At 37.1% G+C, this 7,530-nt stretch overlaps 1 pseudogene across 1 annotated transcript in view; it reads left to right on the top strand.

The window, feature by feature from the left end:
* The window catches only part of LOC144956418 (glutamate--cysteine ligase catalytic subunit-like), a 43,122-nt pseudogene that overhangs the window by 35,222 nt on the left and 370 nt on the right, over positions 1 to 7,530 (top strand). Inside the window, exons 7-11 of the transcript XR_013641947.1 lie at positions 2,006 to 2,122; positions 3,574 to 3,712; positions 4,494 to 4,606; positions 6,502 to 6,594; positions 7,101 to 7,205. The product of XR_013641947.1 is annotated as a glutamate--cysteine ligase catalytic subunit-like (transcript). The remainder of the gene's footprint in view (positions 1 to 2,005; positions 2,123 to 3,573; positions 3,713 to 4,493; positions 4,607 to 6,501; positions 6,595 to 7,100; positions 7,206 to 7,530) is intronic.

Here is a 7,530-nt window from a genome sequence, read left to right on the forward strand (position 1 = left end):
GACTTGTTATGATATCAATCAATCATTTGGAAATGACATTCTGCTTCACCTGCTGTAAATTTCTCTTACAATTCGTGTAGACTTTCAGACCGCATTCGACAACATTTTTAAACATCAAGCTTTCCATATTTTCTAGACTATCGATAACTGTTCCTACAAAATTATGTCCTGGATAATTTGGCCAATATTCAGAATGCCTATTACAAGAAAAAGTTTGAACAGAGCAGTAACTTACGTCCACGGCTGCATTGCGTAACCCAAGGAAACAGCCTTATACCTGTTGCTTTTATCCGAAAACAATAAGTCTTGCATTTCCATAGTTCCAAATCGTTTTGGATTAAATCAACAAAGTTGCTCAATTGGATCATAGACACTACAAATGTTCAGGATGTTTCTTTTGAAAGATGAAATAAAGAACATAATCTATACACAACATTTTCGACGAAATTCAATTATGTCAACCGTTGGAAATCAAGTTGTACGGTCTTCTTGTAGACAATACCCTCAATAAGTAATTTTCCCCTAAAAGAAAGCAACACTTAAACTTTTGGAAAAATTAAACTTTTATCTTTTTGAACAAAACAATATATTTTGTTGAAAAAAGATTTTACTATTTGTGTATAAATCTTCTTTGTGGTTATAGACCCGATAAGGTTGGTTGTAAAACAGTTATTTTCTATATTCAATTTGGTACATTGCTTATTTGTATGGGTCACACTTAAAGTCTTTACCTTTGCTGTTTAAAAATAGATTTTTGTCGTATTTGATAATGAACCTTTTCATATATGACAAAATTATTAGAGATAACTTTCATTTACAAACGGTATGCTTTTTGGTCCATTGAACTTTCAGAATTTTTGAGCTCTAGTTTAAAAAATAATGAATAAATCTTGTTAAATTCTCGTAAATTCTGCAACGAGAGGCCCTCCATCCAATCCAAGCACACCGTCAATTCCATGCACGACCATGACTACAGTATCACGTGATACTATCGAGCTGACAAGTGCAAATTTTTATTATATTATACAGTGCATTATTTTCTCGTCTTGCTCCAATGATAATGTTCGGAATTTGAATTTTGAATTCTCAGTTTTGAATTGTGAACAGCCAAGGTAAAGACTTTTCGTATGACGTCACTTTTATCTGGTAGTATGACATTGCTTTCCACGCCATCTTTACTTTCGCCAGGTCCAAATAAGACCTAGCTTCTTGCTTGCTGCTGCTGGTTGGATATGCAGGACTCTAAAGGAAGTTTAAAAGTTAAATGATGAAATTTTGAAAGGTAATTCTGGAGGTACCCAGAATTTAAGGTGATGTATATCATAGTAGGTCAAATTTGGATATTGTAGAATCTGTTATATTGCATGACTTAGTTGTTTTAATTCCAGTGAATTGTGGCTAAATTATATCTTAATTTCCTACTTTGGCATTCTGTCTGACAGATTTACTCTTTTCCATGCATTAATTGTGGCTTATTTTCAGTATCCAAGACCACGATAGATATGGAACCCAAATGCGTCATATTTCTAATTTATCTCAAAATATATCTAGTCGAATCGACTCGTGTATATTTCTAATCGTTTTTTGATTCACGACGAAGAAATTTCATGAATCTAAAATGTTCCTAAAACAACACAGAATAAATTAATTGATTTTTTTTCTTTTTTTTTTCTTGTCTTTGATTAAAAGCAAACCTGAATAGTTTTTGTGGGTTTTCCAAATTAAAATGACAGCATTTAAGAAAAAACTCAGTGTAAAAAACAGTCTTGGATGTCATATCTATATATTATCATAACTTTCACGTTTTTCTTTATGTGGAACAAGAAAACTTCCAATTTTATTTGAAGCCTCGCTTTTGCAAAGTTCAATTCGTTTTTGTTTTTTGTTTTTTGTTTGTTGTTTTTATTTGATTTATAAATTTTATAAAGAAATTTTAGATAGTTTTTTGCATGTTCTTGCTTCATTATGGAGTTTAACTGGTTTAGTCTTCTTTTGTTTTCAACAGTTGGCCTTGAGCGCTTCGTCCCCAATTTTCCGAGGATATTTGTCGGACATCGATGTCCGCTGGCCTGTGATGGTCGCTTCATTGGATGACAGAACGGAAGAGGAGCGGGGACTCAAGGTAAGGATTTCATATCAAAATGTTACAAAATCACTGGACATTTTATAGGTATAGTGCGGCTATGTGGTCCAGTAGTGTGACACTCGTTATTGGATCGGAAGGTCCTGGGTTCGAGCCTCGCTCGGCTTACAGTTGAGTCCTTGGAAAAGCCTCTTTACTCACATTCTCTCACCGTACGCAGGTGCAAAATGTGTACCTGCCGTTAACAGCGTCCGAATAATTGTAATATCGCCTAACAAGCGTCATGCCCCGTCCAAATGTTTAATGTTACTGTTGGCCAGGGACCCCTTGTAAAGCGCTTTGAGCACGTTTAGTGAATATTGCGCTATATAAAAGTCCATTTTTTAAAAAAAATAGTGCATTATTCACTAAACGTGCTCAAACAAATTTACAAGGGGTCCAAAGGCAACAGCAACCGCTTAACATTTAGAGGACAAGACAGAACGCTGTTAGGCGGAATTTTTTTGACAGAGACAACGCAGTTAATAACCAGGTACTCATTTTACACTCGAGTAAGGTGAGAAAATGTGAGTAAAGAGCCTTTTCCAAGGACCCACCCACTATGCTCCGCTCCGAGCGGGACTCGAAACCAGGACTTTCCGATCCGAAGCTGAGTGTCATACCAGAAGACAACATAGATTTATATATTTTAAAAAATAAGTGTATATATATATATATATATATATATATATATATATATATATATATATATATATATATATATATATATAATGCAAATTTTCACTCACATTTTTTTGGCCGAGACGACTCGTTTCTGTGTTTTTTACACTTCTTCAGTCGGCGTAATCCATTGTAATGTCCGTAGAATATATATATATATATATATATATATATATATATATATATATATATATATATATATATATATATATATATATTATATATATATATATATATATATATATATATATATATATATATATATATATATATATATGGGATCACTCACTTATATGTGGCCAAAACATATGTTTCTGTGGCTTTCATCACGTCGTCAGTTGGCATATTGTCCGCAGAATAATTTGATTCCCTTTGAGATCGATGTTGACATTTTTGTATCCTTACTTCCGTTGTGTTGTTGGTTTAGTGGTGATTAGCGTTGATGTGTAGTGACATTGTTGTAGTGTGCTCTCATTGCTTAAATGTGTGCGTGTAAATGTGTGTGTGTGTGTGTGTGCGTGCGTGTGTTGTGTGTGGTGTATATATGTGTGTGTATGACATTGTTGTGGAATGTGGTTGCGTGGGGAAGCGGGGGGTGGAGGGGGAGAGGGGGGGGGAGGGGGAGAGGGGGAGGGGTGGGGGGTATGTTGGTTAGGGGTAAATGTATATAATTAAATAAATTAATGAATAGAAAATATTGTTTTCTAAAGTAAAGATTTTTTTTAAACACAAAAGGATAATAAATATTCTCGTATTTGTTTTTCTTCCAGCCTTTAAAAAACGACCGATTCTTGATTCCAAAGTCCCGGTACGATTCCATTAGTTGCTACATCTCCCCTGATGGCCAACGTTACAACGACCTGGAGGTCATCATGGACCGCGACATCTACAGACAACTCGTCAACAATGGTGAGTAACATTCGCATTTGTTATACCCCTGTAGTTTTGGGTAGGGAGAACGGGGGGGGGGGGGGTACCAAATAGCTCAGTTGTTAGGGCACTCGCTTCCCAATCAAAGGGACCGAGATCGATCCCTGGGGCAGTCGAGATTTCTTTTCTGACCCCCCCCCCTCCCCCCTGTCCACCCAGCAGTGATTGGGCAGTTAGTTGGGTCTATTAGATCTGGCGGAAAGTACTTTGCGATAGACTAGAGTCCTATCCAAAGGGTAGCAAGCAATTGCTATTTTACGTCATAATCGGGGACCAATCGGGAACCCCGTTTTTATCTATAGCGTTAAACGGACAATAGCAATTCCTTGTCACTCTTTGGCTTTTACGCTAGTCTATCGCAAAGTACCTACTTTCCGCCAAATCTAACACCAGCTACCCAATCACTGCTGGATAGACAGAGGGGTCAAAGAAAAAAATAATCGACCGCACCAGGGATTGATCTCTGTCCCTTTGCGTGTGAAGCGAGTGCTCTACCAACTGAGCTATCGGGACAGCCAGGGACGGAGAGGCAATGACATATTTATTGTATGTTTATTGCTGCATTTTTTAAAACTCAAACACAATTTTCGAGATATAAATTTTGTACAGGTGTCTTCTGCCGCTATCAACATTTTAACACCTGTCCCACCCACCCTTTTTCAGATAGGGATGAAAGTTTATTGATTTTCATTTTTTTAAAAGATTATTTAACCATATATTTATTTATTTATCAATTTATTTATTTCTATTGTGTCATCAGATGTCCCAAAGACGATCGCCCAGCACATGGCTCATATATTCATTCGAGACTCCGTGTCCATGTTTGAGGAAAATCTACACCAAGACGATGAGGTTGATACGGACCACTTTGAGGTGAGGTTTTCTGACCAATGGTTTTTACTTTCAAACTCTCTCCTCACCGAAAATTTCCGGGGTTACGCCAAAATGTCATAATCTAGCAATATAAAAATTTATTTAAAAAGAAAAACACTAACTCAAAAGGAATAAGTACACACAATGCCCACAAACACACACTACACACACACTACACACTACACACACACACTACACACATACACACACACACAATACACACACACTACACACTACACACACAATACACACGCACACTACACACACTACATATACACTACACACACACTACACACACACACACTACACACTACACACACACTACACACACAATACACACTACACACACACACTACACACGCACACTACACACACACATTACACACACTACACACTACACACACAATACACACGCACACTACACACACACTACATATACACTACACACACACACTACACACACAACACTACACACATACACTACACACACAAACTTGAGCTTTTGTATAGGGCAATATCCAATAAACGTGTTCAAAGTGCTTTACAAAGCAACAGCAACAAGCAACATGGAGAGCAAGAGGTGACGCCTGTTAGCCGATCTCACAATTTTGAATATTTACTCATTAAGTAGGATAGATTCATAATTTTCAATGGGAGCGATCTATATTCATGTTTTCGTCCAACCAGGTCATCAATCACATGATTTGTTGCTGCCCAACGATTGGATATTTCTTAACAAATGTAAACACACTGCTTTGTTTACAAATGTTATAGATAGAATGCGGTTGGCCAAGGAGTTCACAACATTGCCATCCGGAAGTATAACGGACCAACACACAAACTCTGTGCTACCATGAACTTTTATAGTCTGGTTAATACAGTTTAGTGAGAACAACTCACAAACGCGGATGGCAAAAACAATAACAAAGGCCTGAGTGACGTCATCTGCATACTATCTATAGACATACTCGTGTGTCAAGTTGAATCAAATGACCAATCGTGATATTAGATATTTAAAAAGCTGTGAACACTTTTCACTATGTGGGTCACTTTGAGCACATTTTGCAATGTGACCAATGACTTCGAGCACATGGAAAGTTAATATAGATCATGCCCATTGCGAACACAAACATTAACTCATGAATTATCTGCCCCTTTTCCAAGGACGGGTAATAACAAGTTCATCACAATAATTGTCAACCATTTGTCAAATAATATTTTACCCTCGAGTCAATATTTATCACGCCCTGTCTAGATCATCATTAAATATACCATCATTAAATATACCATCATTAAATATACCAATGTGCGGTTATGGGGTCTTGTGGTATCACACTCGCTTGCTGATCGGAAGGTCCTGGGTTCGAGCCTCGCTTGGCGCATTGTTGAGTCTTGGGGAAAAGGGCTCTTTACTCACATTCTCTCACCGTAATCAGGTGTAGAATTAGTACCTGGCCGTTAACAGCGTTGTCTACGAAAAATTGTAATATCGCCTAACAGGCGTCATGTCTCGTTCTACATGTTACGTGTTGCTGTTGATCAGGGACCCCCTGTAAAGCGCTTTGAGCACGTTTAGTGGATATTGCGCTATATAAAAGCTTAATTAAAGGCTCAAGAACAAAGTCATTGAAAGGATTGGAGCTGTTACGTTTAAGGATAATTGAATGGACAGACAGATGTATGGATAGAAAGATAGCGAAGTAGAGAGAAAGATAGACAAATATACAGATAGATGGATGGGTTTATTCCTAAATGCTGCAATGTGGCTAACGCCTGGAATATTCCAATCTTCCTTTGAAGTGGACCTTAAAGAGACTCAGGTGTGAATAAGTACCAATAGGTTTCGACTAACGTTCCTCCTTTTTTGTCCCCCCCCCCCCACCCCCCTCTGTCAGAATATCAACTCGACCAATTGGAACACGATGAGGTTCAAACCCCCTCCAGCTAATTCAAATATTGGATGGCGAGTAGAATTCAGACCAATGGAGGTTGGTATAGATAACATCAACATCATCATCATCATCATCATCATCATCATCATCATCATCATCATCATCATCATCATCATCATCATCATCATCACATCATCATCATCATCATCATAATCATCATCATCTTCTTCTCCTTTATTTGATCGTTGTAATAATAATAATAATAATAATAATAATAATAATAATAATAATAATAATAATAATAATAATAATGATGATGATGATGATGATGATGATGATGATGATAGTAATAATAATAATAATAATAATAATAATAATAAGAAGAAGAAGAAGAAGAAGAAGAAGAAGAAGAAGAAGAAGAAGAAGAAGAAGAAGAACAACAACAACAACAACAACAACAACAACAACAACAACAACAACAAAAACAACAATAACAACTACAGTTTGGTGTTCCAGTCTTGCAATATAAAACGCGTCGTATAATTTTTTTTAAATATGTAAATGATGTGACCATTCATGTTTTCTATATACATGCATTGTAGGTTCAACTGACAGATTTTGAAAATGCTGCCTATTCTGTATTCATGGCCCTCGTCACGCGGGTCATCCTGACCTACAAACTCAACATGCTGGTCCCCATTTCAAAGGTATGCTGTGTTGTGTTGTATTGTTGATGAAGGAATGAGAGAGGGAGGGGGGGGGAGAAGGAGGGAGGGAGGAGAAAAAGCAAAAGAAGAGGAGGTGGAGGAAGAAGAAGAAGAAGAAGAAGAAGAAGAAGAAGAAGAAGAAGAAGAAGAAGAAGAAGAAGAAGAAGAAGAAGAAGAAGAAGAAGAAGAAGAAGAAGAGAGGGAGAGGAGGGGGAGGATGGAGAGACGAGGAGGAGAAAAAGAAGAGGATGAGCAGAAGAAGAAGAAGAGAAGAAGAAGAAGAAGAAGAAGAAGAAGAAGAAGAAGAAGGAAGGAGGAAGGAAGG

The sequence above is a fragment of the Berghia stephanieae genome, chromosome 11, assembly GCF_034508935.2.
Source record: "Berghia stephanieae isolate SIO BIC M18660-M18661 chromosome 11, UCSD_Bste_1.3, whole genome shotgun sequence".
In the NCBI taxonomy this organism is placed as follows: domain Eukaryota; kingdom Metazoa; phylum Mollusca; class Gastropoda; order Nudibranchia; family Aeolidiidae; genus Berghia; species Berghia stephanieae.